Source organism: Bos grunniens, chromosome 10, assembly GCF_055505025.1.
Source record: "Bos grunniens cultivar Pamir isolate PY7600 chromosome 10, Bosgru_T2T1.0, whole genome shotgun sequence".
Lineage (NCBI taxonomy): Eukaryota > Metazoa > Chordata > Mammalia > Artiodactyla > Bovidae > Bos > Bos grunniens.
In genome coordinates, this window is record NC_141174.1 from 30,722,188 (window position 1) to 30,731,550 (window position 9,363).

Consider the following 9,363-nt stretch of genomic DNA (forward strand, 5'->3'; position numbering starts at 1 on the left):
TTATTATTTACTCAGTTGTTTATATTGGAAAGGACTCAGGGATATTTATTTTATGGATTATAATCCAATACTATAATTTTATTTAGTTCAAATTGTTCCAGGTTTGGCCATTGTAGGGTGCCTGGGTTGGCTCCTGCATCCTTTGACTTGCCCCATCCTTTTTTGAGAACTTCCTTGTTTTCTGATACCATAAGATTACCCGGGCTTATCCTGTCCCAGTCCTGGAATCAATCACTTCTCTAAAGAGTCTTGATTCCTTTTATTGATGTTATCCTCGGGTCTTGCACTGCTCTGCCTGGGTGGGTAGACTTTTGGGTATGATATTCTCCTATACTCAGTTTCTTTCTCTGACTTTGGACTTGGGAGGTCAATCCCTAGATATAAACTGTCCTGAGAAGTAGGAAGTAGGAACAGCTAATGAACCTCTTCATTAGCTTTCTGGTGCTTTCATTGTGTCTCTAAATTCCCCTCTGGAAAAGCAAAAGTGAAAGTCTCTCAGTCGTGTCCAGTTCTTTGTGACCCCCATGGACTATATAGTCCATGGCATTCTCCAGGCCAGAATACTGGAGTCGGTAGCCTTTCCCTTTTCCAGGGGATCTTCCCAACCCAGGGATCAAACACAGGTTTCCCACATCGCAGGAAGATTTTTTACCAGCTGAACCACAAGGGAAGCCCAAGAATACTAGAGTGGGTAGCCTATCACTTCTCCACTGGATCTCCCCGACCCTGGAATCGAACCAGGGTCTCTTGCATTGCAGGTGGACTCCTTACCAACTGAACTGTCAGGGAAGCCCTCTGTGCCATGGTTTTTTCCCTCCTTTGGCTCTTGGTATTTCCTAGAGACTCTTTGCTACTGTCTTATCTAGTCTGGGACTCACAGATCACAATATTGCAGCTTAGTCTTTTATTTACTGTACTGACTGACCCCAACGCCTCTGGGCTCAGATTCTGCCCAGACCACATCTCACTAGGTGGCAAGTTGAATGCTATGGAGGACTAAACTTGCCAGCTATCTTTAACTGTGCTGATTAGACTGAGAAGTAGGGTAGGGTAAACGTGTTCTCTGGGCTTTGGGGAGAGTGTAACTTGAATTGTTAGGGGTAGAGATGTCAAAGAACTCCCAGTGAATGGCTGGTCCCAGCAGGTTGAGCCTGGTCAGGAGCCCTGCAGAAGACCCTGAGCAAAGGGCCAGTCCATAGTCACTTTCTAGAAGTCCACAGTTAACTTCTAGCATCAATTGAATTTCTTTCTTCATACTTCTTTTCTGTTGTTCTCTAGCCCTGAAGTACAATTTTATTCAGAAGTTGTGGCTTCGTATTAGCTATGCTTCAGGGATTTTAGTGGAGAGTCTGTCCTACATAGATGGAGACGCAAAAGGGAGAACAGTACTTTCTTCCTTGAAGCCAGAGAGGAAATTACAGTGTGGGGATCGTAACTGGGAACAGCTGTGCCAGTGGAAGTAGAAGTGTGCTAGGAGGAGACAGTCGTTCCAGTACGAGCAACAAACCGCACACTTGTAACACAATCTGGAGAACCTTCCAGTAGTTTCCTTCCATTGAGTTAGCATGGTCCATTGTAATTTCCATATTTAGTGGAGTATGACTTGTGATCTTATTTTGTAGTTATAAGCTGTTAAAGCCTGGAAATTTGAGATAGACCTATTAAAGTTTATCCTGATAGACTTTGCTCAATATTCCAGTCTAGTAAGATCATCTTGAATTTTTTTTTCTATCATCCATTGTCTTAATTATTCTTTTTGGTTATAATTCTGTTCATTTAAAGAACATGACTTTTTTTTTTTTTTAACCTTTATCCAAGTCCAGAATAAAAATGTTAACTTAGGATGGTGACTTGTGGCAGACACTATGGTCTTCCTGGTAGTTAGAGAGCTATGGCTCCGTCTATGGTTTCTAAAATCTACCATTTTCCCTCTTTCTGAGATAAGGAGATTACCTTCCCATTCTAGGATTCTGGCACCTCTCCCATTGTCCATTGATTCTCTAAGTTTCCTGACTCAGAGACCGCTTCAGCAAGTTCCTTCTGGGTCTGTGAATGTAATTATTAAGATTTAGAAATTTGAAATCATTTAATGTGGCTTCCCTGGTGGCTCAGAGGTTAAAGCGTCTGCCTCCAATGCGGGAGACCCAGGTTCAATCCCTGGGTGGGGAAGATCCCCTGGAGAAGGAAATGATAACCCACTCCAGTATTCTTGCCTGGAGAATCCCATGGACAGAGAAGCCTGGTAGGCTACAGTCCACGGGGTTGCAAAGAGTCAGACACGACTAAGCGACTTCACTATTCACTAATGTGGCTAAAGTGCTCCTTTCTGATCACTACCTATTGGTCATTTACTGATAAGTAGTTAAAACTGTTAAAAGATGGAGAGATTTTTGGTGTGAGTAGAAACCTGAAAGTATTTTGCACCACAGTGTATGCCCAGTGGGCGTCCCTGGTGGCTCAGTGGTAAAGAACCTGCCTGCCAATGCAGGAGACATGGGTTCGATCCCTGGGTTGGGAAGATCCCCTGGAGAAGGAAATGGCAACACACTCCAGTATTCTTGCCTGGAGGGCTACAGTCCATTGGGTCGCAAAAGAGTCAGACATGATTTAGCAACTAAACAACAATAACAAGTGTGCCCCCTCATGTTGAATGATTGGTTGTATGATTATAGGATGATTGAATGAGTGAATGAATTTCTGACCAGTTTGGGTTTTCATAATAGTGTTAGTGATACCATTGGGTATTGACAGGGAAAGTACTTCACTAGAGGACTGCAATTTCTGATTTATACAAGATAATGTAAGTTTACTAGTTAAGATGTTATAAATCAAATGCCATGCTGCTTCCTTTAGCTAATAGGAATGTTATTTAGTTGATTTTAAATTGTGTCTGGGTAGATTATGTGTCAAAAGCTCTATTAACCTTTAAACTAGTGGAATAAGATTAAGGCCTTTTTTTTTCGTCCTTAAACTTACTTAACTTCGTTGCTTATTAGCATTGTCCATCACTGGTTTATATGATTTTATTTAGGTCACAAAAATATTTTAAGATATAAGGGTGCATGATTAAAAACAAAATAGAAGGAGTCCTTGGATCAAAAGATGGGATGACTAGATTAAATCTCTAAGGTCCCTTTTAATCTAACATTTCATGTTTTACATTTTTAAAATCAGCTTTATTGATGTTTAATTTTGCATAAAAAAAATTCACCTATCTGAAAGTGTAAATTTTAACAGGCTTTAAGAAAATAACTTTTTTTTTTTTTTTTACTGGAAAGAAAAACACTAATTAGTAACTGGAGAATTTTGAGTTCTCCAACTTTTTATTTTTATATGAAATAATTTTATTTGAATATTTTGTGTTTAGCTTCAATATTGATATCATTGTTATCACCAGGGCTGCTTGCTCCATTTATTAAGACCTCTAACAGAATTGTCCAAAGCACATTATCTTCATTTTTATGAAAATTATTTGACCTTTTGCACTTTTTAAACCAGAGCATGGTGCTAGCATGGCAGGCATATTATATTAGGAAAGCAGGTTCTTCATTTCATGTTGTAGGTGAATGATCTCTATTTAGAGTTTATTTTATTCGTTTAGTTTTAATTTAACTTTGAATAAACAAAGAATCACTTGGTTAAAAAATCAAGGTATACAGTGAAAAGTCTCCCTCTTACCTCAGCCCCGTATGCTCATTGTTCCCCTAAATTTGAAATCATTTTACAGTTTCTTGTGTATCATTGAAGAGTTTATTTACTCACATATGAATAAATATAAATACAGGTCTTACTTTCCCACCTTCTAAAAAACACTGGCACCCTTTAACATTCACCATTTCCCCCTAGCCATCAGAGAGTCATTGTTTCTTTTCTTTTTCTTTGGAAAAAGGTACCTTTTATTATTTTTAGAATTTAAGATTATTCAGGTTGAAATTTCCTGAAATGAAACATAGAAATTCCATATATCCATATATATATATCTCCATATATTCTATGTTCACTCATCTAGTTAATCCATCCCTTCAACAAAAATCTACTGATTTTCTACTGTGTCAAAAATCCTGTACTCATTTCTTAGAGGATTCAAAGATTATGAGTCTTGTCCTTCAAGAACATATAGTATAGTAGGAAATATAAGACAAGAAGCTATTAATAGATATCCGTGAGAGACATATAAAATGCCACAGCAGTTAAAAGAAGGCTTAATTGGGAAGAAGGTTATGGATCAAGGAAGGCGCTGGGAAGAAAATGACCTTTGAGCTGAGCCATGAAATTTGAGTCTGTGTACCTGTGGAGATGGGGTGAGAGAAAAGGAAGAATATTCTATGTTATATTTGAACAATCTTGTTAGAAAGTGATAGGAACTCAAAGAAAGAAAACGTAGGAAAGTAACACATTAGCTCCTGCAGACAAAACCAGAAAAGACAAGGCTGGCGTCAACAGCATACAAAAACTTTATCACTGTTAGCCTTTTCTAACTCTCTCCCCTCCATCCTGCTTCTTTTTCTTGAGGCATACCCCTTCTTATAACACGGGGTATGGTTGCCAATAATTTTGGTAGTAGTGTTAGTCACTCTGTTGTGTCCAACTCTTTGTGACCCCAGGGACTGTAGCCCACCAGGCTCCTCTGTCCCTGGGATTCTCCAGGCAAGAATACTGGAGTGGGTTGCCATTCCTTTCTCGAGAGAATCTTCCCAACCCAGGGATTGAACCCAGGTCTCCTGCATTGCAGGCAGATTCTTTACTGTCTGAGTTGATACTGATAATTTTGGTGTCATGTTCTTATTTATCTCAATCCGAGAGTAAAGAGATAGTTGTCTTTTTGCTTTCAATTCAGAAATTTTGGGAATGAACTGGTCCAGCTTGGTGATTATACCCACTGTGAGTTGGGAAGGGAGATCCTGTATTTGGTAGCCCCACCAGAAACACATTGAATTGGGGAGCAGTGCTCTAAGGGTACTGCTACAGAGGAAGGTAGGAAGGGTGCAGGGCAGATACAAAGCACGGAGGGTCATTTTCCTCTATAGCATGAGTGAAGGTATGTAGGCAGAAAAATTGCATGCTGTGCTTTGAGTATGGTGAGAAGCTCAGTTATGCTTCAGAAGCAGGGCTGGGGGCACTCTCAGATGCCAGTCCTGAACTTGTAAAACTCTGAGAGAGTGCTTGCTTAAATTTTGTACTTTAGGCAGGTTGTCTGTCTCAACCTAATCCTGGCCCTGTTTAGAATGAAAGAATGTTCAGCAGTGTTGAAAGTCAACAGGCTGAATACTGTGAGGACCAAGTTCAGTTCAGTTGCTCAGTCGTGTCTGTCTCTTTGTGACTCCATGGACTGCAGCACGCCAGGCTTCCCTGTCCATCACCAAATCCCGGAGCTTACTCACCCTGCTTGTCACCCTGCTTATTTAACTCTTATGCAGAGTACATCATGTGAAATGCTGGGCTGGATGAAGCACAGGCTGGAATCAAGATTGCCGGGAGAAATATGACATTTGAGGGAACAGTTTTGATGGAATGATCCAAGTAAAAACCAGATTGCAGGAGGTCAAAGCATCAGTGAAGAAATGGAAACCAAGAACGTAGGCTCCGCTCTCATGAAGTTTAGTGGTGAAGGGAATGATAAGGAAGGAAGTGCAACTTCAGGGGAAAGCCGGGGGGAGGGGGGCAACAAGTTTATTTTCATTTTATTTTTGGTATTGGCAGTATCTGACCCCCAAAACAGTCATCTGCTTCCATAGAATGATTTGAAGGGTTCCTGGCTCTCTTCCAACCAAAACTAATTTTCTACTGGCCTATGAGTGATGTCTGAATTGCTACCATTAGTGATCTGGGGTTATTGAATTAAAGGATTATCTCCTAGCAGTTAGTAAGTACCCTCCCAGGCCCTCATCTGTAAGTAATTCTTTAAGCTTTTAGCAGCATTTGTGTGTTGTTGTGAATTGGTTTATCTGATTTTTTTGGTGACAACTGAAAATGGATTTTCATACAGGGAGGGTGAAGAGCACAGAAGAGTTTTTGACAGTTTGGGATGCAACACCTTTAAAAAGGCAAGGGGAAGACCCCACCAAAAAAAAGAAAGATATGTGTTCAGTCATTCAGTCGTGTTAGACTCTTTTGCAATCCTATGGACTGCAGCCTGCCAGACTCCTCTGTCCATCGGATTTCCCAGGCAAGAATATGGGAATAAGGTGCCATTTCCTAATCCAGGGGATCTTCCTGATCCAGGGATCCAACCCGCATCTCTTTGTCTCCTGCATTGGCAGATGGATTCTTTACCACTAGCGCCATCTGGGAAGCCCCTAAGGAAAGGTAACCAGGTTCTAAGGCGTAACCTGTTTACCTCAATTCTACCCAAGGCCAGCTTTCCATTTGCAATCTTAACCTCTCCCCTCCTTCCCAATGGATCTTTTTCTTTTTTTTAACTTTACTTATTTTTGGTTGTGCTGAGTCTTTGTTGCTGTATGCAGGCTTTCTCTAGTTGCAGCAAGTGGGAGCTACTCTTTAAGGGGTGCACAGGCTTCTCATTGCAGTGGCTTCTCTTGCTGCGGAGTATGGGCTCTAGGGCATACAGGCTTCAGTAGTTGTGGCTTGCAGGCTTTAGAAAGCAGGCTCAATAGTTGCGGTGTACCTGCTTAGCTGCCCTGTGGCATGTGGAATCTTCCCAGACCAGGGATGAAACCTGTGCCCCCTGCCTGGCAGGTGGATTCCTATCCACTGTACCACGAGGGAAGTCCTCAATGGATCATTTTTAAAGACACTTTTTGAGTAAAAACTTGTCAAAACTTTCTGGGAAAATTAATTTTGTCCCAGATAATAGAAAAAAGTATAGAACTTGGAGTCAGAAACCTCTTCTCATCAAACTCTCATGAGGCATGTGCAGAGGCAGAATTATCTTGAAGCAAATAATACTTGGGTTTCAAGATTACTCAATTGCACCTTGGGAGGGTTTCTAGCAATCTGTTCACATGATCATGCATTTTAAAAAAATTAGCAAAAGAGGATAATTTAACTACAATAGGCTCTTTCCATTCTTATTTTCTGTTTGTCACATTTCCCCTAGTGCTGGGTAGCGTCTAAATAATTACTGTAATTTTTGTGATCCAGTAGCTAAAGGGAAGTTGAGTTGGAGACAAAGGTAGTTTGGATTTTTTTTTTTTTATTTTATTTTATTTTTAAACTTTACATAATTGTATTAGTTTTGCCAAATATCAAAATGAATCCATCACAGGTATACATGTGCTCCCCATCCTGAACCCTCCTCCCTCCTCCCTCCCCAGGTAGTTTGGATTTAGTAGTTTAAATTGTTAGGGTTTGGTGTCGCTTCTTTGTATTGCTAGGTTGTTGCTAGCTGCTTCAGTGCAAGGATGTCTTGCAGGAATATTCCTGCCCACTGTACTGATAAATGTGTCATAACAGAATGTTTAAGGCTTTTGATCACAAGCTGGTTAATGAGTGTTACCAATGCAAATATTGTTTAAGGTGGGTTACTGTTCAAGGAAACTTGAAATGTTGTGAAACCTTATTGCTCATATATGAAAAGAAACTTCATAGAGGCCTTCCCAAATTTAATACCAAGTTATATATGGTATTACCAACCATAAGCCATGAAGCTGAAACAAACCTTTCTAAACCATGAATTACAAAAAAAAAAGTTTTTTTTAAATTAACCCACATTATGGGAAGACTAAATTGTCTTTCTGAGATTGCACTATAAAATTGTCATATAAAGAAATAATCAAAGAACATACAGAGGGAAAAAAGTAGGGAAAATTATTCTAGAGTTTGATACAACAGTTAATTAATAAAATGATCTTGTTACTGTTTAAATTTGGGATGTTTGTTGTATTGCCGGGTTTTTTAAATTTTGTAATTGTTCTCATTTCTTTTTTTAATATCCAGTTTTGTATTCACAATTTTGTGTCCTTTATCTTAAAGAGTATCCCCACTCCAAATTGTGTTAATTTCAACTTCTACAAAATCTGGATCCTTTCTTGATCCCGTGACTTTGAGCAAGTGATATGAGTCCTAGTTTTCTTATCTGGAAGGTGGGAATCACCATATCTACTGATTTACTGTACATGGTTTTTGAGGAAGTGAGATGATGCAGGTGAAAGGACTTTGCTTTTAGCTCTAAGAGCAGTACAAATGTAAAGTGGGATCTCTGCTTCCTCCTCAAAAAAAAAAAAAAAAACAACAACAACAAAAAAAACAAACCTTTCTCCAAGAGGTTATGTTATCTTTTCAGGATCATCTGTTACATTTGGGCGTATCCTAACTTGCAAGATGGGGTAGGATCTCTGGAGAGTTTCACATAGAGGACAAGCATCTCCAAGCAGAGTAAAAAGCCAGGAAAGAATGATGGTGTGTTAGCATAAGCCCATTCGTTACCACTGTTGGAAAACCAACATACTGGGTCTTCCTGCTGAGTGTGGTGAGCAAAGCTGCTTCTGATACTAAGGATAGCATTTGGCATTTAAATTCAATAATATTCCAAACATGTAGATGACATCTATTTAGAAAACAAATTTAAGAGGAGTTGTATAGTCTATTTCTTTGCCCTGGCATTTAACCAGGAAAAATGTGAAAAGGAAAGTTCCCTTCACTGAACACCTGTTATATGTGTGTGGTTTTGTGCTAGATGCTTTATAGACATTATTCCAGGCACCTAGCACATATAATAGGTGTTCAGTGAATTTATCGGAGAAGGCAATGGCACCCCACTCCAGTACTCTTGCCTGGAAAATCCCATGGATGGAGAGCCTGGTAGGCTGCAGTCCATGGAGTCGCTAAGAGTCCGACACAACTGAGCGACTTCCCTTTCACTTTTAACTTTCATGCATTGGAGAAGGAAATGGCAACCCACTCCAGTGTTCTTGCCTGGAGAATCCCAGGGATGGGGGAGCCTGGTGGGTTGCCGTATATGGGGTCGCACAGAGTCAGACACGACTGAAGCGACTTAGCAGTGAATTTATAGAAATAGCTCTGGGTACTGTCAATCCCTTTTTGCAAAAGTAAAAACCAAGGCTCAAAGAATTGAGTGACTTGCGCAAATTCACAGTGATTTGGTATTTTAAGCAAGGTGTGCTTAATTCCACCCTCCTCAGATACCAGTCCACTGCTATGTCTTGCTTACAGTCTGTTTTTCCTTTTTCTATTTGCTTGTCTGTTATAAGCTGATGAATCCAGCTCATACAGTCATAACTGCCTGCAAAAATTTTATAGATCAGATGTCTAGTGTATACACATAGATATTAGTTGAAATGCATACCTTATCATGAATTTATGGAAAATCAAGAATATATCCAATGCGATATAATATGCTTTAAATGGTGCCTAATTTAAACATAAAATATGCTTTAAATGGGC

General features: G+C 39.8%; 1 non-coding gene across 1 annotated transcript; it reads left to right on the top strand.

The window, feature by feature from the left end:
• The first annotated feature begins 2,097 nt into the window (after positions 1-2,097).
• On the top strand, positions 2,098-2,169 carry TRNAW-CCA (transfer RNA tryptophan (anticodon CCA)). Its single transcript has one exon. It is a non-coding gene; the product is annotated as a tRNA-Trp (tRNA).
• Positions 2,170-9,363: the final 7,194 nt, after the last annotated feature.